Raw genomic sequence first — 27,924 nt, forward strand, 5'->3', positions numbered from 1 at the left:
CTGTATGTAAACGTGATGAAAATGCTGAAAATTGTAATTTGGTATGTGGTCCTGACACTAACTTGCGAAAAAAAATGGATCAATTTTGGATATTTTCGGTTGCATTCCTAGTTTCGCTAGATGTCGATCAAATTATCAAGGCTGATGATAGAATAAAAAATTTTTTTGGCCAATATCACATATTTTGTTTCAAGATTCTCTACTCAGACACTTTTAAATATGTACCTGATTTTTGTTAGTGCCAATAACTAATCTTAAAAATATTGAGATTACTTGAATTGGAAGTAATTATGTGATGGAATCAAAGGAACTTATTGCACAAGAATAGCTTGCCCTTGTAAATGCCTATGATTCTACGAATTTAATTTAAATTTGTAATTTAGATTCCACAATACCGAAATAGCTCTATTTAAAAAATAATTATTACGAGTAAACCAGTGCGAAATGTCACTCTTTCAGTATCTTTCATTCCTCTGTTCCCAAATAGCATTTTTATTAGTGTTTTGTTGTGTTGTTGAAATTAAATGATTAACGAAATTCGTACTCAGTGTAGCTAAGATAGATGTGAACATATTCACTATACATATTTGTATAAACAGGATTGATGTGAGAACACCATTTTCTTGATTTTTTAAAATAATTTTCTGTAGTTGTTACAAAAATAGTATTATATTTAGGGATTCTTGAAAAATTTAAATTGATGGAAAGCAGCATCTTTCATTCACTCCTTCAGGAGCTCTTCACTTGAGCATGGCTTCAGACATAAAGTCTGAATACATAAGATCAATCCATTTTGCTTTTTATTGAAATGCATTCAGTAAATAGATAATAGAATGGTTTATCTGAGTTTCCAGCACATTTCATTCTGAGGTAAGACAATTTCACCGAAGCGAGACTTTTAACTTACATTTTTAACAAAGAAATGCCCATTAAAATGAAATGGAACCCTCAAAAATCGGGATAAAGTTCTGCCTACTGACATCTTAGTCATTACTCTTCATTGAGGGGGAAAAAAAGAATATTGGCAAGATAAATATATAAAAAATTAACATGGTGACGATTAGTCTTAAGCATCTGAATAAGTATAATGTAGAGTGATTTTTATTTTCTCGTGTACAAAGTATCTATATAGACTAGTATTATAGTAATAGTGTAGGTGGTTAACAAAATAATTGAAATACCTGTTAATAAAAATGGCATTTCAGAATGCGCTTCGTAAGTATTAAAATATCCTAACAATCATTTTTTTAAATATAAGAAGTATATATCATAGTAGTATGAGATACCTTTAGTGAACTTGTATACGTCTTGGATTTTTGCCAAAGGCGTAAAATGTCAGACTTCACAGACGTTGAAACGGGCCAAATTATAGGAACCCGATTAACTGGTGCAACTGTGTTCCGAGACATCCCAGCTTTCAGGCGTCTTTACAGGTGCGGCATCTAAAATCATAATAGAGTACAGACAACACGGCAAAGGAAAATAGTGTATGGTATTGAAGCAGATGGTAATGGCAAAAAAGAAAACGACGGCAGCCGAAGTGACCACAAAGCTCAGTCAACATCTGGATTCTGCAGTGTCACTAATTACAGTTAAGAGGCACCTTCATAAACAAAACATTTATGGCAGAGCAGCGATTCCCAAGTCACTTGTCACAGATGTTAATCCCATGCGTCCTGCCATAACCACAAAACCTAGTCGTATGATAAATGTACGATAAACATAGATTTGTCAAGTATATGGTCAGCTGAATCATCTTTCACACTTTTCCTCATGATAGCACGTTTGGAGGATTTTTATACAAGCTATGATCGTGATTGTCACCTTTCAGCTATCAGGCATGGAGGTAGACACAATATTCAAAGATTACGGGTCTAAAAGGCCACGGCTTGCTGGACCTCTGGGATTTTTCGTCAAGAGCACTCTTTGCCGGTTGATTTCGTTGGGCCCACTAGGGTGGTTCCGGTGGTACCTCCCTCCATACTGTGTAAGACCTAGTTGTTGACCGGTTAGTTATGTTCCTGCTATTTCTATCAGGCATGGAGGTGGATCTGTTATGGTATGGGCAGAAGTATCGCTTTTTCTACTGGTTCAAAAATAATCCTGAAACAAAGAGTCCCTGCGGAAAAGAATAGAGCAGTTTTAGTCGACCAGACCCATTTTATGATGCAAACATTGTTTCATGCAGGAAATGGAATCTTCCAAGATGAAAATGCTACCATTTATGCTGCAGGAACTTGTCCAAACATGGTTTGATAAACACGAGAATCAATGAAATAGCAACCTTGATCCGCATAGTCCTCGGGCCTCAACAAAATCGAACCGTTATGATCTATATTAAAGCGTTCAATCCATGATCGATATCAAATGTCAAAGCTATCTTTCAGAGGAACTTGCACAATATCTCTAGTTTTCATCCATTTGCATCCTCGCCAGGAAACGCAAGACAAAATCAAGATTTCCAGTGCAATCTTGCAATTCCAACTGTTGCACGGAACGCATCTTGCAAAGATATAATTTAAGAATTTTGGGTAAAATCATGCACAAGGTTGTCCACGGAATATCCGATGCTCGTGCTATTAAGCAGCCACCTACATTAGCAATTGAAGAACTTTCAGATGCATCAGCTGTTGCAATAGAAACTTCCTCCACAGTTGTTGTCTTTGTTGAAGGTAGTATTCTTCCTGGTGCAACATCCAAAATGACAGTTTCTTTACACTTATACATCTTTAACTGCATTTTCTAATATGGTCCCTTACTTCAAGTGTTTCATCCGCAGGTAAGAATGGAGTGCTGCTGAAGCATTCTTTGATAAAAGAGTTTTACAATCAATGAGCAATTTTTCTTCCTCAGCATTATATTCGCGGTGGATGAATGATTTCTTTGAACTATATGTATAATTTTTATAGTGAAATGAAACGTGCTACTCATTAGCAAACGATTTTTGAGCAGTACAGCGGTATTAATTAACAAAATTTCAAGCTATTTTTTCCTACGGAGATCTCTGCCCCATGGTCTAATTAACAAATAATATTGAAGTTTCATTCGGATTCGTTCAGTAGAAACGGTACAAGTCTCTGTCAGTTTAATTTTAATTCCCCTTTATTTTTCTTCCGAAACTGAATAGCAAAACAATTAAATTACTATCTGAAACCACATCGATTTTAAGATAGAAGATTACTTTACTTACTTACTTATTTTTATACTGTGAAAGAGAAGGAGTAATTTACAAAAATAAAAAATATTTCTCATTGACTAATTTTACATTTTCTTAATAATTTTCCGAATCTATAATCATAGCTAACTTTTTCGAGTTTAAGTAAAGCTTCGTTCTATTTATTTACTCTTTTTCCTAAAATACGTTTCTAAGCGAAAAAAGAAAAAGAAAAAAAAAAAAAATTACGAAATCTGAAATTACATCGATACTATGTTATAATGTTATTTTAATTGCGTATTTTTGTTTTAAAGGGAAAAGGGAGCAAATTTCTGTAATTTACAAAAGAAAAAAAAAGGTATAAACCTCAGACTGCAGTTCCCAGTGTGGGTGTAAAAGAGTCCAAGAAACTCGAAGAACAAAACATAAAAAAATGACGAAATTGTATCAAATCTCTTAATGATAGTTATCAATCGATAAAATGGCAGTGCTTTTTGCTCCTTGCTGGCCAATTTTTTTTTCCAGGTAAAACAAGAAAGAAGAAGCAAAAAAAGTGAGAGAACCCTCTTCGGCGCAAGCTCATTAAAAAACGCTATTTCTACTCAGATCACCGGAAACGAACAAGTCCGTCCTACCTTAGGAAGAAAAAAATGCCGAAGAAAATAAAAAGTGGCTATCAAACGGGGAGGGATTGTTTGCTCCCCCGACCCTGTTCTTTTCAGCTCTATGTGTCTCCGCGGCGGCGGGACAGCGGATCCACCCCCGCTTGGATTTTTTTTAAAAAATGGTCGGGTTGTCTCTGTCTTTTCTAAGAAATGATATTTGTTTCGTCAAACAGATACTCGGAAATTTAATTCCATGTATTCCATCAATATATGGAATAACAAGATCGTAAAATTAATGTGTAACTTGACTGATTCCAACTTTTTTGTGGTCTCTTGAATTTCGTATTAATATAAAGCTATATTATGGTGCATAATTGGAATGTACTTTGTTATTTCGAAGTTGCTAGAGAAATAGCTTTGATTTAGATTAAGTTTATTAAAGTGAATTTCAGCTTCTTTTGATTTAAGTTTTTTTTTTAAAATTCCTTTTTAATATAAACTTGGCAACTTCAATCAAAAGCGTGTGAAAAAGTCTATCCACTAACATCTCATTTATCACTGTTCATTTAGAAAAATATTTATTACAGAAAAAATATTTAGGATTTATAATGGTGATAATAGGCTTAAACATTTGAATGATAAGTTTATGAGAAATGAAAATGTTATTTTTTTATTTCTGAATTGTTTTCATTTCTTAAATATGTTTGTATGTTATGTTATCTGCCATCATATGTGGATAACTTACTTCAGTCGACAACCTTACAGCTGTGCAGTATATTAATGGGTTAGCAAGCGTAAGTCTTATGGGCATGATTTTTCTTTATCACTCTTTAACTGTCATCAGTGAATTATTACATACTAGCCGCCTTTGGCGACCAGCCGGTTCGCCAATCTTAATGTTCGTTAAAATTTTAATATTTAAATATTTTATGCAATTCCTACTTTAATAGCTTCTTCATCAAAATATTTTAAAACTTCAAATTTTGATTGTCATGTAATTCATTCATAATATTATAAAGGCCTTCAGTCATAACGTAATATGTATCTCTCTCATTTTCTGTTAGCACCCGTAGAATTTATGCTTTAAATTAAAGTGGAAAGAATTAATCTTCAATTAATATAATAATATTTTTTACTGAAACGAAGCATTTTTTTTTATAATCTGATTACTGAAAATAGAGTCACTCAGCGTTTAAACTTTATGGGCACTAAAGAATATCTTTTTTAATTTATGTAATATCTCAAGAATTTATCAACAAAATTTTCTTAGATTCATTATGAGCAGATCTATTAATTAACAATGTTTAATTTTAAATGCATCAAACACTAAGAAAATAAAACGAATCGTTTAAAATAAACGGTTGAAAACAGGTTTTAAAAAAACTACTTAAAAAACGATGTACTTAAAACTATAAGCATATACAAAAAATATATAACTAACATAAATACATTTTAATTACAAAAGCATACAACGGACCTAAAAATAATTTAAATCCAGTCCGCATCCGTTGATAATAATTGTCAACACAATGCGGAATTCAGAACACAATGCGCATGCGTGAATTTTCAACGTCAGTTACGTAACGCAAACACGTGATTTTTTTCTACGCCAGTTGGGGTAACGCTATGCGGATTAGAAATTTTTAATTTCCTTTATTCTGTTTTATTTTAATTCAAAAGTACTTCAGAATTAATCTGAAAGATCGATTCATTAACAATGTTTAATTTTAAATGCATCAAACATTAAGAAAACAAACAGAATCATTTGAAATAATCAGCCGAAAAATGTTAACCCTAGCCTCATTACTGTTGGGAGAAAAAAAAATTGAAGCCTTACTCATTTGGCGGTGGGGAAAATGGAAGATTTTTTTGACGGAAAAGTTGGCGGTGGGGAAAATGGAAGATTTTTTTGGTGGGAAAGTTAGTTTTAATTAATAATTAAAATTCTAATTAAAAATTCGAAAAAAGGAACCCCAGGTGCACATTCCCAACCTCCAAGGTATACATGTACCAAATTTGGTAGCTGTATGTCAAATGACCTGGCCTGTAGAGCGCCAACACACACACACACACATTGAGCTTTATTATAAGTATATAGATAAGCAATGTCCGGGGATGGATATTATTTTTTTCATTCCTTTGACATATTTGGTTTTGCAAAATGGCTTTAATGCACTAAATTTTGTCTCCATAATGTCACCTAAACCTGTCAAATGGAGCCTTTACATTTCCCCCTTCTCTTTCACCTTGTCAATTCGTCTTTACATCATTGCAATGCGTATGTTATAGTCAATATGATTAATCGATTATTATTAATAACAAGCCGTAAAAGTGATTAATCGATTTATGATATTGACTGGTTATCTATGAAATAATCGTTCACAACTACTTACAACGCTGGGTGAAGCTAAAAATCACCTTTATATACGCATTATTGAAAGATGCATAAATTCCAAATTTTGTTTTAGCGTCAATCAACTCAGATAGCTTTTTTTAAATGTTTAATTTCTTCGTTGTGGAAATAATCCTTAGCATGAATAAAAATTAATTATTGGACTTCTGTAGAATTATATTTTATTTAATTTATTAAATAATAAAAATTAATCTTCACTGTTATTTTTATCTTTAAAAATTAGTTATTTCTATTATTAATTAAATCTCTTGCGAACGACTTTTATAGTTCCCCGACAGGATGTGACGTCACATAAAATTTACCAGAAGGATTTCTGGATCTCGGTTCCTAATAGTAATAGAATCATGATCATTGCATTTTCCTAAATCATCTATCTTGTGGAATTTGTCGTCAAGGTTAAGAAGTTATTGATCTGGCATCCATTAAGCATTCATATTATTTAGTTTTTCCAGCGATGAGAGTTACATTGCAGGACAACGGTATTACAGATTGGCAAAAGTTTACACAGCACAGTGCCATTGAAGTAGAATACCCTCATAATAATACATTAATGTATTTATTTCATGTGCATTATAAAATAAACAGTACATTTACTTCATTCTTTCACAAAATAAATAAGATTTATTTGGCGAAAAATCCTTGATTTAAAAAAGCAACCACTCAAAAATGTAATAGACAGGAAAGGTGCCAGCCTAAGGACTTTATAATGTTAGTAATAAAATCTTTCACATTCGAAATTGTAAACTCTGTTTTGAATTTATATCCCATTTTCTGCTTTTTCATATACGAACTATACAAAAAAAAAAAAAAAAAAGAAGGTGTTCCTATAAAATTTGAACTTGAAATTTTTATTAGTTTCCACGTTTCATATTTCCCTTGGTTCGAAAATGCAATGTTGATATTATACCTATTTGTTTGTCGCTACGATAACAAATGTGAATACGATAATTCAAAAATGCATTGAGCTGAAATTTTGAATGTGCTCTTTACACTAAATTCGTAAATTTCTATCAAATTTTAAGAGGAATCCATTAACGGGAAGTCTGTTTGTCTACCAGAGAAAGGTGAACGTTAGGCGAACAGGTAACTAACAGTTTTATCATCAAAGAATAGATTTGTATCAAATTTTGAACTAAAGCTATCTAATCGTTGACATTTGTTGCATGAATACGTAATAATTAAAAAGAAAACAAGGATAGATAGATGAAATTTCGTATGTGGCATTTTTGCTATATTTTGCGTTAAATTTTAATCTAAATAGATCTACAAAAATAAGTCCAAAATGCATATTCACTTCTCTTCACTATACTTCAAAGCACAAAATTCTCATGTGAGAGAGACTCTGAAAAAATAATTCCAAAAAAAAAAAAAAAAAAAAAACTGAGTATTTCTAGCTTTTATGGCTTTGTTTAAAGTCAAATGTTTTATGCTGCAATGAAATGAATAACAACTTAATTAAATATGCGAGAAAGTTTTAAGGAGATCACTCACTCTTGTCTTCACTTTCTGGTATACCAAGTACACAATGGTAAAAATTTATATTCGTAGGAAAAATTTATATTCAATGGTAAAGATTCATATGCTAAATTTTGATGAATCTGAATGTTTTAAACGTTCCTGAGTTCAAAAAAACTGTTTTTAGAATTATGCCTGTCCTGGCCATGAGCATGATAATTCAAAAATGCTTTGAATTTGATATGTGGGTTTTATACCAAATTTGGTGATTTTTATCAATTTTTTCACGGAATCCATTCTGATTACTTAGTTTAGTTATATTAACGTCCCGTTATAAAGCAACACTAGGGCTATTTTGGGACGAACCTCGTAATTTTGAACCGCGGTCAGGTGACGAGGACGATATCTGAGCTGGAACCCCCCTCTCCACACCACACCACACTAGCGGGAGGACGTTTGGCACGACGGATTTAACGTGCAACAGACCCCCTTGCATGACGGTTCTTCAGTGGAATCGGGTCTCGAACCTGAAACCCTACGGCTCAGAAGCCGAGATTTTACCACCAGGCCACCGCGGCCTCGAAATACATTCTGAGGAAATTTGTTTATTCTTCTATAGAAGTTGACACAATAACTACAAAACTAAGAAAGCTAGATGGATAAAATTTGGTAATTATTGATCATATTAAGTGTAAATAGCTATCAAATTTAATACCAAATCTGTCAAGGAATGGATCAACTCTCAGTCTATCCTTTCAGAAGCATGTAAACGCTATTATTCAAAAGCACAATGACATAAATTTAGGAAATTAAGTATGTTATCTTGTGACTACAATTGTAATTTCATCTCAAATTTTAGTTTTAATCGGGGAAAAGGCATTCGAAATAAATAAATCCACAATACGGTTTTTTTTTTTTTTTTTTTTTTTGGTACTTCTGTATGAATTGCATTCTAGCGATGAGTCGCCAAAAAAATCGCTCTTTAATAGGCTCTTTTGTAACTATTGTTTAAAAATGGTATTGACAAAAGTATACAAGTAAAAGTTTTGATGAAACAATAGAACTGGTTTGAATTTTATTATAATAATGTTTGAAAATTAATTTTAGGACATGTAATGAAATTAAAAGGAATATTTCAAGAAAAAACTGGATTCAATAAAGAATTAATTTTTTGACTTTTAAAATGGTGTAGAAATGGTTTTTGTACTAGAATATACTAAGAAATTATTAAGGAAAAATGGTGAAATTTCGGCTAACTTTTTTATTAATTAAAAATTCAATTAAAATCTTGAAAACATTTTTTCTTATTGATCATCTAATATCAATAAATATCTACAGAAGAAATTTGCATATTTTTAAATCAAACTCAAGACCGTTTAATTTATATTTAAAATAAAAAGGCTGTTCTTCAAAACGTTCAATCTGATTGTCCTTTTTCTTTACTATAAGTCTACATTGTGATTTCCATGATTAAAAGAAAAAGTTTTTCACAAAATTTCAATGAATATTTTTTTATTTCTCTTCTACTACTTTCCATCACTTGTGACTGTTTTGCTCTGAGAAATCCTTTAAAAAAAAGCCACAATAGGAGAAACGTCAGAGATTTTGCAAAATTATATTGAAAAGTATATATGCAATATTTGTATCAGTCTTCCTTTTTTTTTCAAGGAATATAGTGCTACTTTTTATGACTTGTAATTTTGTCTTGGTGAAATTTCACTTTCTGGGATAAAGAAATGGAATTTCTTCTTTAAATATCAGACTTCCCACCAATAGAATGTTGAGTTGATTTTAACATTATTCCCATTCTTTTCGATCTTTAATTTCCCGTTTTAGAAGAACCTTACGGTTATCACAAACCCTTTACTGAAATTTCCTTTATATTAACAGAATCAGGTTTATACATTTCTTTCTCTTCGTTTTATGTAGTAAATAGACCTATTTTTGTTGCAACCACTTTGGTAAATCCATGCTTCATCAAAGGTTACAATGCATTTCCATTTATCTGCTGCTATATAATTTTCATACAGGTTTCTACAAATTATTCTGCTTTAAGCCACATGCCTTAACAAAAGCTGATGAACAGCTTCTTTAAGTTTCAAACTTTGGTTTATTATTTTTTGTTGCTATAGATAGATATATTTAAAGACTTGGCAATTAATTTTGGCATCTGAGGTTTTCACTTTACAATTATGTGAAACACTATTAGCTTTTCCGGAAATTCGTTTGAAATTTCCTTTTCAAGTAGAAAAGACGATAAGTGGCGTTTCCCTTTTCGAGTAACAAAGCAGATTATTTTGCACTTGGAAATTTTAATACCATGCATTTCACAACGTTTTTGAATTATGTAATAGGAATATTTCTCCTCGGAAAGCTCAGAGACTTAGCTTTCATTCCACAACTTATTTACATTCAACATTTTGAAATAAGAATAAATTTAAAAGTAACAGATGATGTTTATCACTTTAAATTATAAGCTGTTGCCAGAAATTTTTATTCCAAGATATTTGTTTTTTTAAAATATCGAAATCGTTCTAAGAATGTGTACCAAATTCGGTATTTTCTGTTAAATTTAATACTGCCTTCACAACGTATTGATCTTCACATCATGAAATCACAGGTAGCATGCCATCCTAAAAACTTAATTATGTTTTTTTTAAAAGGAACAAATAGCATTAAAGAAAAGAATCGGAACTAGAGTTTATATAAAACACGAAGCAGTATTATCAGTTTTGTAGTATTTGGGTATTAATTGAGTATTTTGCGGTATGTAATACATTCAATATCAGAAACAATCATGTTCTCTTTTTGATTAATATATTGATAAATTGTCTCTTTCTTATCGGATTTTAGAGTTTTCGTAGTTTATCTAAAATTTCGTCTTTTCGTAATTCACTAGTATTTATTTTTAAGGTGCTCTTTTATTTTTGTATTGGTAGAATGCATTATTTCTTTTTTCATTTTAGGTTAAAACCATTTTTCATGTTTCAACAGGATTCTATAAAACGGGAAAAAGCACTAAGTTTCCAGAAATGTAGTCTATTTTCTGTAATTTTTTTAAGCACACGCATTAAGCTCTCGCAATAGCAACCAAAACGGGAATAAAAAATGAAAAAAAAAAAAAAAAAAACATTACTTGAGTATTGTAATTAAAATATTGAGTGGTATTTTTCTATGAGTTTTAAAACAAAGGGAAGACTTTTCGGAATTAAAAAAAAATTATTGAGCAAAATTATCTGGTAAATATATACTTTTACAAAATGTTTAAAATCTTATCTAGTCAGAAATAAAATATAAAAATCAGCGGGATGGTATGCCCAAAACTTTCTTGCATACTCTTTAATGATCCCCTTCGCCCCACATAAAATTGTTGACTTTGGATGGCCTTACATGGCAATGGTGAACAATAAATATGAAATATAGATGTTTGGCGTGAATTCAGCATTCTTACGGGATTCTTGGTGAGTTTTTTGGTGATTAATTGTTGACACATAGTTAATTAATTCTTCGTAACTGAAATTCGAATTTGTGCTTTAGAAGACTTTTATTCCAACCGACTGAAACAAAATTTGACACAGAATTACAATTTTAAAACGACATTTCTTACATCATATTATTGTGTTTTTGCATTATTGTATTTATAAATGTTCAAATAAACAGACGGTTAAGCCTCTCGATGGATTTGGTTCCAAATTTGCTAGATATCTACTACAAAGGCTAAATTTGTATACCAAATTTCATCTAGCTCTCTTCGTTTTGTAGTTATTTCATCAACTTATATTTAGACAGCCGAACAAACAGACTTCCTCTAAATTAATTTTGTTTAAAATTTGAAAGTAATCTACGAACTTAGTGTAAAGATCGTACACCACATTTCGTTCGCTTAACACCACAAGTTTTTGAATTACCTTATTCACAAACAATAAATAGACATAAGGTCAAATATGTATTATTCGATCTTTGAGAGGTGTGAAAAGTGGAGATACTTTAAAATTCCGATTTCGAATTTTTTGACGAATACGATATTTTCTCTATACCTCGTATTCGAAAAATAAAGTCAATTTATGCAGCGTCACAACCACATGACAAACATAACTATGCATGCCATTTAAACATTCATCTTCATAATTTAGTATATATATTTATCATTAATGTCTTTTTTTTTGACTAGGAAAAATGACTAATGACTTTTCGTTTGATTTTTTTCTGTTGTTATACTAAAGATAAAGAAAATGTGCGAAAATGTTTTTAGTCTTCCCCTGAATAATTCTGAGTTATTAAAAAGCGCGAACTTTGAATAATTTAAAGGATTTCTTTAAAATCTTATGCCATACTGTGCACTTGTTTGTGTAGGCATAATACTATTAATGTCAAGCAACACATTGTATATATTAATTAACGGGTAAAACTTAAAGTTATTCAACAAATTATTTAAGTAAAGTTACCGGAAGGCTTTAAAAACTTTAAAAAATTTGTACAACTTTGATGAGATTTAATTTTATAATGTTATTGAAGATGAAAAATTCTGATATAAATACGAAATCATAATTTATGAATTATACATGTAGTTTAAGGGCTAATAATTAAACAAAGAAAAAAATCCGATGAAAGGGTTAATATACGAATTATTTTGTAATAGAAATAATGAAGGAAAAAAGAAAGAAAAAAAAATCTATCCTTTCAATTAGTTAAACAATTATTCTTACCTTTAGGCGCAGATTGGTCCGATGAGCAGTAAATTAAACATTTTAAACCGAGAAAGCCTCTTTACAATTGTGCGTATCGACATTATTCACTTGACGTCACAATCATGCACCAAACCAAACTGTGGATGTCATCTAACGCATTCACTACATTTCTGAATTTACATTTTACTTGTCTTATTTTGTACCATGACGTCACGTCCTGCATGATGCGCAATGGATTAGAAAATTGATTCGGCATGGTTAATTCAATGCGTATCATGATGGCATAACTGTCTCTTTACATTAAAAAGGAACATTCATTCATGTGATCTCACAGTGGCATCCGCATATTCAAGTTACAAAATTTAATTATGTAATTTTAGGAGAAAATTTAGCGGATATTATAATTACAGATATAGGAGTTTCGCATGATTCTATTCCAAAAAAAATTCTATTTTTCCCCCCTCTTTTCTTAATGATTTCGTTGCGAACACTTTAACTAGATTTTCTACGATTTGATCTACAGGCCCTTCGTCATTTAATGCACATTAGTAAGTTTTTTACAGAGTAGAGTTGTCGAAAGTGGCAGCTATTTGCGCTGCTAAACTACACTTGATGTTAACTACTTTCTGCATTTCCTTCGAAGGATAGTCTTTTATGTTGCTGGAGTATCTCGAACATTTCACGTCAAATGAATCAGATTTTGGATGGAAATGTTAATCGAAAGAGCATGTCAAAAGAAGATAATCGCTTGCTAAGGTTGAATAAGCATGATAAAGGTTATGGCTTTATTTATTTATTTACTTATTGCTTATTTTTTACCATTTCTAGAATTTCGACTGTTGCCTTATATAAAATCATGCATTGAATAACTTATCAGATTTTCAGATTACATATTTGAATCATATTCTTAAGTCATGCAAGCTGCTTTTTGAGATTTTTAAGGTAGACGATATGATTAAATAGTCTGCTCAGTGAGATTTAGAGGCTTTTTTTTTAAAATGATCATTTGAGTCATGCGTTTAAAACAAAAATAGACAGCTCGGATTATCAATTGTGATTGGTATATTTGTTGAAATTATATTGCTATTTATTACCTATATCAAATGATCAAATATTGTTTATTTTTCTGCTCAATTAAACTGAGGGTGTGTGTAAAAATTGTATCCGGAAGTGACATTTCAATAACAATTTGGAAAAAAAAAATAATGACGAAACTGATTTACGTTTAAAGGTCAACAGTTATCTAATTAAAATAAATGCTTACTAGATGCATATGGATTTTAATTTTAACACGTGCTTATTATTTCACTCTACCATAATTGAAAACTAAAATGTAAAACGGTGTAGCAAGTTCTTTACATTGGTCCTTCCATGCCAATTTTAATTAAAGTCCCTTCCGTGCTTGTAGATTTTTAAAATTTTTGCAAGCGTATCATATACAGGGAGAGTCAAGCCGATCATATGTTAACACGCCTTTTTCAAGTCTACAATTACTATTTTTATTTTCTCCTTTATAAAGAGAAAGTTTTGCAATCATGAAGGAATTCGCGCCTGCGTCCTGGCATAGGGGTAGCGCGTCTTCCCCGTGATCTGGACGTTCTGGCATAGGGGTAGCGCGTCTTTCCCGTGATCTGGGCGTCCTGGGTTCGAGTCCCGCTTTGGGCATGGTTGTTCTTCCGTTGTTCTATCTGTGAGATGTGTGAATGTGCCCACTTTGAAAAGGGGTTGTGCAAGCGAATGAGTGATGCGTGAGTAGTTAAGTCGTACTCTTAGCCCTAGATTGGATTGACTGTTTGTCGGTTTGTGTATTTGAAGTATGTAATTAATAAAATTCGCCATGTGAACTGTGATTGTAACTGTACTTACGAGTTCAATTTTGATTTCAATCAATTCGGAAAAAAACGTCCAAAATACAAATTTGTTCGATAGATTCAATAAAAGTTTTAGATTCTTGTCAAAGTTCTATATTTTGTAAACATTGCTCCCTAATATAAACATTGCTTACCCAATTTCCACAAATTTTTTGCGAAGGAAGACAGGATAAACTGTTTATTGGAGAATGTGCGAGAACGTTTCGAGGAGATCACTCTTGTTGATTGTGTCTATTAAATTTATTTTTCTTCGAATTGCTATTCACATTTAGTCAAAATATTAGAAAAATGTAAGCATGGTAATATTTTATATGCTGATACGTCCTGTAACATGTTGATATAAAAATAATCAAAGAAAATTTTTTGGATCTAGAGCTATTAAATATAATAATATGTAGGTACTTTTTATGTAGTAATACCTCACCAGAAAAGTTTTTCTTCGAAATTACAATAAGATTTTTTTTTAAAATTACTCAATATTTTAAGGTTTCTACTTATTAACACCAGAAAAATATTTTGCACAAAAACCATTTTTATTCTATTTTTAAACTCAAAAAATTAACTTTTCGGTAATATCAATTTTAATTTTGGGCAATCATTTTCTCTATTCTTAATATAAATTCTATTTTTCAAAATATTTTAAGTATATTTTACAATAATATTTTTCATTATTTCAGTTATATTTATGTATACGCATTGAAATGATATTGCAGCAAATTTCTTGTGTGCGTATTATCGTTACTATAGTTAACAGTATTTTTTTAAAATAGCAGAATGATAGACAAGTCTAAAATATTATCTCGATACAATGTTTCAAACAAGAGGCTTGAATCTTGTTTGAATGTTTTTTTCCAATAGTTGCATTTACTTCTTTTCAACAATACTGATTTTTTTTTTTTTGTATCCATGTGACATTAAATAAAAGCAGTTGTATATTTAACATCAAGATATTGTGATCAAAATAAAAATAATTGTGATCATAATCATAATTTTCCTGAAAATGAGAAATCGCAAGGAAAATGTCAGAGCAGTTGCTATTATTAAAAAAAAAATGAATTTTAAGATAACATAAAATTTGTCTTCTGCGTATGCCACAAATAACCAACTTCTCTCCCAGAAAAGAGAGGTTTTCTATGCATACATGTTTTTTTTTTCTTTCAAAAAGAAAATATTTTCACGAGCTTAAAATTTCAATATAAACAGAAGATGAAGTATAATTATTAATAAATAAAAATTATAAAATATCCCTTTATTGCATTTTTTTTTCATAAATAAATGCAAAAATGATATCTTTATATGAGTGTTTGATTTATATTTTCACGATATTTTTTTGTCCTCAGTAGCGTTATTTGCAGGATTATTGGAGTTTTTTTTATTGTAATTGGTGTAATTGCAGTTCATTCAAAATAAACAATCAGTAACTATTTTTATGTATAGAAAGTCCACTCAGTTCATTGCCTCATATAGCTAATTTCCAAATAATTATGCATAAATATATACTTTCAATTGGAAAAATACTCTAAATGACATAAAAAGTTAAATTTTATTTGTGTCAATAAACGAACTTTTGAAAAAAAAAAATTGTATGACATTTTGTATACTTCTCCACTCCTATTAGCCATATTTAGTATTGACACCTAGATAATTTATTTTTAAGAAAAAGAGATCTTCCTTAAGATCGTCATTTAAATGGCCTGGAATTATCCAATGTAGTGATGCTGAAAGTCTCATAATTCGGCCAATATAAATTACAGAAGTATGCATCTGTTTTTTTCTCCCCTAAAAAAGTTAGTGAATGTGTCAATAATGTTTTACTAAATATGAATGGATTAAAAAGCATTGAATTTTCTCATTTTTAAGTAATTTTTTGTAATTTTGTGAGCCAATCAACAGGCGACTCGATTAGTGTATTAAAATATGGACGGCATTATTATCTCAGCAATACATTTATTGACAAATGACATAAAGTATGATTCTCTATTCACTTAAAGCATTTTCTCCACATTTTCCAAACCTATCTCTATTTGTTTAGATATTATCTAATGGGTCGCAATTATATTGTACAGCCTGTATATATGAATTTAGCTTAAATATAATTTACTTAGAAAAGAATCACTACGCAATATGAAGTGTCATTTCAGCAATCTGGTAATGAAGTTCGTTAATATATGCATAGAAATATCAACACAGACGTGTAATCCTGCCAAAATAAGCACGTGCAGATTTATGCTGTGAAATATTGTGGATTTCAGAGTTTCCAGCCTTAAAGCGAAACTTGGCAGCTGATGTCCTTTGAAACGCATTCATGCAGATGAAAATGTGTCATAAAATTTATGACGTCATTTGTATTTTCTTCTGGATTTTTCGCTACCCTTGAAACATTGGTGCCGAAATCGTTTTTGTAATGCGTTAATGTTTCGAACAGGGTCAGCATTAGCTAATCAGACATTCGCTAAGGAAAACAAAAATAATTTTTTTTCTCTCTAAAATATCATATTTCCTGCTATTAAGTTCAATAACAAGCAAACAATTTGAAGTGGATATTTCTGATTCGTTTCTATATAATGTCGTTTACTTTATTTATTTTGTAAATTACACCAGTGATTCTCAGTTTTTTATATGCAAAGATATCAAAAAGATTGTTTATTAGGTGGTTGTAATATGATTTTCCCTGTCTACAGACATCTCACATTTATGAGCGGAATGCTGATAATAATAATAGTAGTAATAGTAATAATAATAGAAAGATAAATTGTGCAAAAAAAAAAAAAAATATTGAAAAAAGTCGATGCGCTATTTTGAGCAGGAATGGATTTACAATAAGACAGGATTATCAGTTATCTACAGCCGCTTTAGCCAAGTTTGCTAAATAAATATTTTTTAGAAGAAACTAATTCTGTGAATTATAAAATATTAGGACTATAATGAATGATAATTTGAATTAATAAAATAAATATTAAATAGACTGAAGTATAATTAATAATCTATTTGTAACATATTGAAATAATAATTATTCATTCAATTGATTATATTGTATTCTAATTGATAAGTCTTGTAAAATAATGAATTTTAATATTATGTTTGTTTGATGTTTATTAATTCATTATAATCAAAATGATTAATTATAATTTATTATAATAGAGTCAGCTCAGGTGTCGTTCTCGTCATCTGGCCGGGGTTCAGAATAATAAGATTCATCCCAAAACAGCCACAATGGTTCTTCCAAACGGGTCATTAATATAAGTAAGCTAAACTAATCCACATTGCTGGGAAAAAGCTGTACGTAATGTTGGTAACGACATTGAAACGTTTAAGCATATTTCAATTTTGAATCAGCTGTAAATGTAGTATTGTTATTACGAAATTAATAATTCTTGCATAATGATCCAGATAGTTAGTTTAGTTTAATTATATTAACGCCCCGTTTCTTAAAGCAACGCTAGGGCTATTTTTGGGACGGACCTCATAATTTTGAACAGCGGCCAGATGGCGAGGATGGTGCCTGAGCTGGCGCCTATTCTATTCGTCCACACCACGCCATCGGGTGGGCATTTTTCCCTGACGGATTTGGTGTGCACCAGGCACGCTTACACGACAATTCATCCGAGTCGCGAGCTAGAAACCCTCCGGTTCCAAAGCCGAGACCTTACCACCAGTCCACCGCTGCCTATATATAATAATCCAAAATAAGGTTGAATCTTCCAGTTTTGTTTATAAATGGATATCACAAAGAATGAAGCACTGGTCGAGTTGCGAACCTTAAAATATAACCGTATTTCAAAATGATCATATCTGTTCCCATCAAATCTGGTATTATTTCAAATGAACATCAAAGAAATCTTAAACACCTTCCAAGTCACAAGGTGCGCCCACTCCGTAGTACCTACCTGATCAACCCTTTTTAAAAGAAGAGTTTTGATTGCCGCGCAGATGGTGTGATACAATAAGTATCCCCACACCGAAAAGGAGACAGCTGCTAAGTGGCGGACGAGTCACTCAAAAAATGGCATTCAAATCAATTAGATTCGAAAGTTAAGTTGACGGGGGAGGAATCAAGGCCGACCCAATCGAGTGCTCCATTCGCACATTACTCTGGTTCTTGTCCGTCCCGTGGAAATGATGCCGGGACGCAATGGTGGGTGTGTCCGCACAGGATGGCGATCATTATGGCTTCCGGTTCTCTCTCCGTGTCTTTTTCTAATCTAGCCCATTTGTATGCCCCGGCCGGCGCTTCACGCTTCACGGAGAACTCAAGACAACGCACCCTGAAAGGATGCGGGGAATTCCGACCCGCACCTAATGAGAGGAATGGCGTATTTCGGGCAATTTATGGGCCATTTTGCCTCAGAGATGGCTCCCAATGGAATAAATAAAAAAAATTGGATGTAAGGAAAGAAAATTAAGGATGCTTTTTTGAGTAATGGAAGGGTGATGCGATTCTAGATTATGAGAGAATTAGAAATGTTTTCCCAGAGATGAAAAATAGGAAGAATGGGTTTTTTTATTTTTCTGTCCACGTAAAAAACAGGAAGGGTAAATGCGATGTAATGTCAGAATGTTTGATTGATAAGTTTTTTTGTTATGAAATCATTGAATCTCAAGATAATGTGTTCGAGATTATAAATATATACGATTATACAATTCAACAGATCATTTAACTAAATGTAGAAGGCGAAATAAATGTGTCGTTAAACGAATGAAGTTTATAGCTTCAGCTTAGGTGGCAACAATGCTGAACTTATGAAGTAATCATAAATGACAAAAGTTATTTATGCAAAAGTTTTCACAAAAATCAGTTAATTAAAGTGATAATTTAATTTAATTACATTCATGATCTGTTTCGGAACCACATGTGGACTATTTGGGAAGGGACATGGACAAATCGGAAGAAGATTCTCTTTCCCAAAGTTGCACGCGACACTAGAGGAAGGACATCTAGTATGCATTCAGGATTGGACTATAAAATGAAGGAAGTAGGTAACTTCCTAAGAGGTTCGTAAGCTTTGAGACTTTATTTTTATGATCTTTTAAAATTATACTATATAAAACGTTTCAAACTATTTTTGTAAAAAGTATTAATATCATTATACTTTTTACTGTACTAAAGAATCAATTATAAGATTTCATTTGATTTACTCGAACTTATTCAAACTAAAATCAAATGTTGGTTGAATTTCAGAACATTATTCATGAGATTTTATTTGTCCATATTTTCATTTTTGCTTTTTGTTGATTGATGGATTCACAAGTCAACAACACATCAATAAAAAAAGCTAACTTGCAAGCAAATTTTATATTAAATATTTTAAATGCATTAAATTTTTTTAATCTTTTTTTTTTCTTTAAAATTCCTTCTTAGTTTAAATTTTTAATTTCTTTTACATGCAAGATATCGAAAAGAACTTTCCTGAAGGTGGGGATTTAAATATTTTGCAATATTTGTTTTCGTAATGTTTGTTTCTTGTATAAATATAAAACTGTACAGGCATAAAAACTTATTGTAAAGATATTAACCCTTTGCTCTCGGAAGCATACTTCGATTGATAATTATTCACCGTATACAAAGACTTGTTTATTGCTCCAAGAAATAAATATATATAATTTGTTTTAAGTTCAGTTCTCCCGTTCAATTAATTTGCATCTTCTTAGTACTCTGCAGGTATTTTTAACAATCAAAATTAAATAAATAAAACTTCAAAATGATGCACCATCTTGAAGGGTGAGTGAGAGTCAACCATCCGAGTGTGAAGGGTTAAATCAAAATCAAAATTTAAAAAAAAAAAAAAATGGTTTTAGATGTTGCTAAACTAGTCCCGGTACTAGCATTGCCTAAGACCTTCAGTGTGTTATCGGGGTCTATATATACCACCAGTAAATGGTAGCTTTTAGTGGAAATTGTTTTCAAATTAGGAACTCTAGGCTCCGAAACCGAAAACTTTCCCACTAAGCAACTACGGTGACAATGTTGCAATGTAAAGGAAAAGAAATCTGAAGTGAAACTTTTTTTATGCATGATTAAATATGTGGCATTATTATCATATTCTTAATAAAGATTATTTTAACTTTAGAACAGATTAATGAAATTGAATTTTTATGAATTATTTAAAATTATCAAAAGAAAAATAAAATGTATATATGTTTTTATATTTTTTTCACATCATCTCTTTGTCAAATATATATATAAGAGTTTTAAGTCGAAAAAAATATATCAAAAGAAGAGAAAATAATTCATATCAGTCATTCCCCTTCCCCTCATTTCTGTTCAAATACAATTTAAACACATCATAATATTAAAAGCAGTGAGTGACTAGATTGCAAAATGTGCAAAAAGTAACATCTGCGTAGTGCAGAAGGGAAAACCATTTCCTTTTCCGGTTTTTAAACAATATAATTACGACTTCAAATCATTTAAGTGCCCTCGTGCACTTCATTTAAAAGCAATAGTCTGGAGTTCCATGAATTAATCGCACAAAGTATAATTTTGTCAATTGGCGACATTATGTGGTTTATTATTCAACAGATAGGGGGCGAGAAATGGAAATTATGAATGAAAAAAAAATATTTTTAAAGCAGCTTTCTTTTAACATATGGTATGGCTGTATACAAATTTTCTGGACTACCATGCAAACTCTGTGTTTAGATTGAACTACAGTAGACTCCCGATTATCCGCACCTGCCGCACAAAGTTTTTTTTTTTTTTGACTGATTTTTTCAAAAAAGGTGCAGTTTTACAGTTATGCTTTTGTAATTCCATAATACATTACAGTATTAAACAGTACATATGTATTAATTTTTCTGTGTATCCTTGACGCCTCTCGTAAGTACAAAGCACTTTTCTGTTTTCATTAAAAAAATGCATTTTAGGTTAGTTTTGAGTGATATACTAAAATAGTAAGCGTTAGTGAAACATTTCCTGCTGTTTATTTTACGTTTTAATGTACATAAAACGATTTTTCAAAGTTGGAATGACTGTTTTCTCTTTTGCTATACCCGTTTTTAGCTTTTTTCGGATTATCCGCGGTTTTTGTTATCCGCGGTGGCCGCGCCATCCAATTCCGCGGATAATCGGGAGTGTACTGTATTTGAAAATAGGTGTGTACTTCTAATCTGGAAGACAAAAAAAAATGTTTTTTTAAGAACAATATTTTATATCGTTTGAAACAATAAATATATAGCTGACAAAAATTTGAAATTCAAACATATATAATCTTCCTATCCTACAGCTATATATATATATATATATATATATATATATATATATATATATATAATCGTAAAATGTTTTTAACTTATTAACAACTTAAAATAAAAGAAAGTTCTACTCATTTACAATAAAAACATTTCCGAGTTTTGAAGCTTTGGATTTCATTATTTCATGTCAATCAGTTTTGGGAATTAATAGGCGGTTAATTATTGAGGAAACTTGAAATCATCGAAAATTGTCTAAAATGATGACATTCAAAGCTTTATACCATGTTTATACGCGAGGCTTTTTTCTGTTATGTTTTCAATATCTGTACGTGGAGAATATTGCTTTAAATACGACTTGTGTAACCGATGAGAAGCCTTATAATATAGACAAAAATTTTGCAGAAATATTTTTATTAAATCAAATAAGATAAAATATATTTTTTTGCATTATTTATAATATTTTCCCTTTGCAAGTATACGTCCTGTTTCTTACAATTCAGAAGATAGTTATTGTGCTACGATTAAGATTAGTATCCGGTACAGTCGAAAAGTGCTTTGAAGTTATTTATAAAAATAACTCAAAAGCCATTTCAGTGATCTCTAAATTTCTATATCACACTAACATGATGATATTTAACTCAGTTTGATTTAACCTTTTGCACTCGGATGATGCCATTCAAGCGCCATTTTAGACGGTGCATCATTTTGACGTTTTATTCATTTATTTTTTAATTTTGATAGTTAATAATACCTGCAGAAAGGTAAAAAGATGTAAATTAAATTTTGAGGAATTCAGCTTAAAACAATTATATATTTCGGAACAATAAACAAGCTCTTGTATTATAGTCTGTGTATTTTCTGTAGGCGGTTCAAGGTCACATTTTCTACCGCGTTACTGGCACCAGACAACCAATAACGAGGTAGAAAATATGACCTTGAGCCGCTTACAGAAAATACAGACTATAAGCAAATAATTTTGCATCGAATTTCTTTTCCGGGTAGAAAGGGTTAATAAGCACCAGAAATCTATCACATTATGAACCATTGACAGAAATCACATTTTCAACCTTTTTCGGCTGCAAAACCAAGAATCTGCCACTAGTGCAATGAGGTCCAGTTGCTTGAATTGAAAGCTCGTAAGAAGTAGCAATAGATATGCACTAAGGTGGCCAAAACGATTGTAATATTATTTACTAAAACTCCTTATTAAAAAAATTTTTTTTCATCAAAGGTACTGACATTATAAATCGGATTAACTGTTAAAAATTTTTTCTCTACTCGGAAGTGCCAGTAAGCATTGTAGTTCCTATATTTATGAGGAAAAAAGACATTTTAGTCACTTCCAACATGACATTATTTTGGTAACCAGGAGGATTAATTATAGTTATCTCCCCACCACTTTTCTTTGTGTCTTTTCTCATATAAGTGGATTCTTCGAAGAAAATCTGCTGAATCAGGAAACTTCAAGTGAAAAGCGGATAGTAGTGAACGTTACTTGTAGGCGAAATAAGTGCTAGATGACTGACACATATTGTTTGAATTAACAGATACAATGCAAAAAAAATACCAGGAAAATGTTACGAATAATCCTCGCAAAACATATCTGAGCTCTCTAAAATATGGATTTTACATCACAATGGTTTTAATAAACAAGGACCAGTAAAATTTTAATTGATTTTATTGCTAATCTAAAAAATGCGCGTTACCTAATAGGATTTAATTAAAAAACACTGGCATTGAACGACTAGAAAATGTTTTAAATCTGAATTGAGGCAGCTATTTCAACATTACATTAAAAGGAAATTCAAGGAAACAGAATTTAATTAAAATAGCCGATGAAATCAAATTAATAACGTTTTCAGTTGGCGAAGTTTACTCGATATTTTATTTCACTTTTGTATAAATAATGAAACAAAATATCCAGTTGAATAGGAAATGATTGAAAAATTCACTCAATGCATTTACTGTAACCCTTTAAACGACCATTTTGCATAATCATAATATATTAAAATATTTTTAGAGGTAAGATTGGCTTAAGAAAAATGATTCATTTAGCTTATTAGATAAATTTAATTTGATTGATTAATTAATTTGGTTAATTAATAATTAAGTAACAGATCAAGACATACTATTTTGTGTGAAATAAGGTATTGAAGCATCTAAGTTTCTGTCTTATTGAAAAATTTGTTATAATTTATGCCTACTTCTTCCTACACTGATTGATGAATTTGGTAGGATTTGCTTATTATTTATACTTATTTTACTTCTCATGGCCCTAGAAAGGGTTAAAATACTTAATGAGATAAAAAATCCACTGATTCAATCATATCAAAATGGTTTCCTGAATTGTTCTTACTTAATAACGTTGAAAAAGGTGATGGAAGCTTGTCATTAATGTTTCTGTTATGTCAAAAGTTGCCTTACCCCAACTCGGGATCAAAGACCATAGTTTAATAATCCCTTCTCTAACCAGAAATGAGAAAAATATTTGAAGTCATCAACAATTTGACAACTCATTTTAAATATTTACAAAAAACAAAGCGAACAGATAAGAAATTCCAGTTCACCAAAATACGAATCATTTCAAAATGTACATTACACATAATTAAGATCATTATTGCCATTATGCATGCAAAATTATTCTTCAAAACAATCCCCCCCCTTCATTCACGTGGGTAAATGAATTTACCATAATACGGGAATTTGAGGTCGACACACTGAACAAAGAGATGCTGCCCGTTGTGAAACTGGGTAATTTCAACCGGGGCTGTAACGAGACATTGAAAACAAAAACGAGCATCGGTCGGAAACAATGAGGAATTGTCATCCAAGGAAAGCGATTTAAGATGCGATGAGATAAAAGTGACCCGCAAACAAATGAAAAAATGTTGTAACAGAGAACATGAAACAATTGATTTTCAATGGTTTCTTTTTTACTCGACAGAAATTGTTTGGATTCTCAGTGACGAAATGTATTTGTCCGCGGTCTATTAGAATATGGAGAATTGTGTTTTTTTTCTCCCTTATGAGTAATTTAGCCTCTGCAATCTATATAGATATTGAATTATGTAATTTAAGACAGAATACACCACGTACGACAGATTGCGTTTCATTTTTTATATTAAAATAATTTCTTCTATTACAGTATAGAGGGTTTCCAAAAATGCTTATATGATTTGAATAAACATGAGATGAAGAATTAATATACAAAAGTTTCATAATTAATTAAATTGTAAAATCTTGGAAATTATCAGAAGTTGATGAGACAGTTGCAGTTATTTTCCAATCTGGTTATCAGTGCTATTGCAAACATCTCCAAATACAACACAGTTGGTATTCAGATATATTATATTTCAGTTGCTGCTTTCAATTGGTCAATTACAGTTTGTCTAGATCATAGGTTCCCAAAGTGGTCCAGATGGACCCCCAGGGGTCCATAGGAGACCACACGGGGGTCCACGTAGACGTGAAAAGAAAACAGGGGTTCACACGTTGTAAGTGGGGGTCCACGAAAAATTTTCTGGTTTTCATAATAAAGAACAAAAATTTTGGCTTGGATTTACCTATCAACGTAGGCAGGTAGCATCATTCACTAGGTAGGTATTCAAAAATATTCGAGACTCAGTTCAAACACAGAATTGAATAGAACAATAGATAATAGTACAAGTGGGGAATAGTGGGAAATTGCGAGAAAATTTTTGATAGCATATCCCTCGTCATAACTTGTCAAAAGAAGTTTTAGTGCCGTTACCAACCTGTTAACAAAAAAAAAAAGGAGCAGATTTAACATCACAGAACGGGGAGATTTGAGATTTCTTCTTACAAAACTGAAGCCAAATATTGATAATTTGCTGTCAATTCATCAAGTACATCTGTCTCATTAAAAGTATGACTATTTTTTATTGTTGATTTACATTTCAGAGTTCATTGTTGATTTTTTTTGTCAATTGTTGATTGTTTGTAATGATAAATGTTTATAATTTTGTATAACCACAAGTATTATTTTAATAAATAGGACATAAGAAAATGTGCTACTTTTTTTTCTTCTTAACAGCCCCAATTTAGGGTGATATTTTTTAGGAGTTTTGGGAATACAGTAGAAATGTAGCAGCAGGGGGTCTACCGAAAATAGTAAAACTTTGAAAGTGGTCCACGAGAAAAAAAAGTTTGGGAACTTCTGGTCTAGATCTATACTTTTATAACACAGAACCAACTTCATAAGATCAATAAGTTACAGGTCTTGCAAAAATATATATATATCAGAGGGGTTTTTTTTTTCGCTTCAGTTGAACTTTATGTTGACCAGAATTCCATTAAGATATATCTGGTATTAATTCGTAAATTAAATTAGTTTACTGTTTTATTCCAATAAAAAGTAATAGAATAGTTTATTCCAATAAAAAGTAATAGTTGATTTCAGTTATGAAACTCAATAGTTGTTTGTCTTAATGAGCTTTATCCTCATTCAAAATTTGTCCCTTAATTTTAGACTCGCCCTGCATTAACCATTCAAATTTAGTTTACATTTTCGGACACTCTGTAATGAAGGTCAAGTTTTTGCTAAGTTATGTTAACGCGCCATTTTGAAGCAACACCAAAGCTATTCGGGTCGAACTTCCCCGTTTTGAACTAATTACAAGGATGGTCGAATAAGGATCACGCCTGGGCCAGCCACCCTTTCCAAATTTTCCCACCATATAAGTAAGTGCTTGGATGTTTGATACACAATATGCACAAATTTTCCGCATCTTATTTTACTTTATTTTTAAATTTTTATGACGATTACAAAATTATGCTTCTGTATTTATAATTCATATTAAAATTTAATTTAACTTCAAATGCTTACATTAAAACTATTCCCCAAACTGCCGATTTAGAAAGTGATTCGATTTATTAATAGTTTCAGAACTTTTTGTATATTTTCCAAATGTAACTAAATTATGCTATTTCCCACAAAACAAGGGGGGGGGGATATCATATGACTGTGATTAGCTAGTGATTGCAATAATTCAAATAAAAAAATATCATATGACTGTGATTAGCTTGTGATTGCAATAATTCAAATAAAAAATATCATATGACTGTGATTAGCTAGTGATTGCAATAATTCAAATAAAAAATATCATATGACGGTGATTAGCTAGTGATTGCAATAATTCAAATAAAAAATATCATATGACGGTGATTAGCTAGTGATTGTAATAATTCAAAACTTCTCGTTTTTGTGAGGGCCATGTTATGAATATCCCAAGATGATGAGGCGAACTTTACAATATATTATTACCCTGATTTTTCACCATGCAAATTTTTTTTCGTGTACGAAGCTTAAAATGGCAACGATTCTTAAATACTTAAGAAATGCAATGATGAAGACATTGGTGAAAGGGACAAAAGGAAACTTGTAATCCACATTTATTTATTTGAATAAACAAAAACAAAAAGGCGTAATTACGTATATAGAAGAAAATTCCATATAAATATGTTATAACTATGTACTTTCTGTTGTAATTAAATAAGTTCCAAGACTTTTAGAACATTATACTACTTGTTTGATTAGAATCTATTCGAGAAATATTTTGGGATAATATTAGGTAGATTCCTGTAGGAAGTTTAATTGCAGTGGTTCTCATGATACGACGTTAGGAAAGTTTCTACGGATCTTCACCGATCATGGTCCCTAGAACCCAAAACCACCCTCATATAACGCTTTCCCCGTGTTATCTTGTGAACAAGATATCAGCAATAATTCCGTCTGGATATTAACTGGCTTGGAATATATTATTAGGGACGTAGAAATCTCGGATGAGTTCATAAATGGGTCATCTGACTAAATAGAGGGGTGGAAACAGTGTGTGGGGGTGAAATTTTCATTTCGTTATAACTTCCTTAATAGTGAAGATACAAAAATAAATCCAGATAGTCAAATTAGCCTCTCATTAAGACGAACCATTTTTATATTTAAAGTTTTTCGGTCATTACAATATCTTTGAAGATAGGTTTTAAAAAAATGGTTTTCAAGCCCTAATGATCTCTGAAATTAGATTCATGAAATATCAACTTAGATGTAAAGGAATCTATCTTTGTCTTCCAGTTTGCCGAGAGTAATTTTTATTATTATGTTGAACAGCGGTCAAGGAGACTATCTGATTAAGCAATCCATTTTTTTATATTTCTTCTGTGAAAGAGAAAGAGAAATTATCCAGGCAAAAAATGTATTTTAAAATTAAATATGTATATCACATTGTACCTGTATTATGTAAACATGAATTAATTCCATTATAAATTCATTTTAATTTTTTTTATCATCATTAAATAAGTAAAAAAGCTGCCTAACATTTGTGTCAAGAAGAATTTTTACATAAATATTCTTTAAATATAATTAATGGTGAACAGCAATCAAAGATTTATCTTAAAACATGAGAAAATCCTCATTTTCTTTCACATGAATGAGGACAAGAATACAATTTTTTTTTCATGCTTCACTTCCACAGAGCTTTCCTCGTAATTTTTTTTCCTTTTATTTTTATTCTTGCAGACGATAATTGTT

This window comes from Argiope bruennichi, chromosome 3 (genome assembly GCF_947563725.1).
Source record: "Argiope bruennichi chromosome 3, qqArgBrue1.1, whole genome shotgun sequence".
In the NCBI taxonomy this organism is placed as follows: domain Eukaryota; kingdom Metazoa; phylum Arthropoda; class Arachnida; order Araneae; family Araneidae; genus Argiope; species Argiope bruennichi.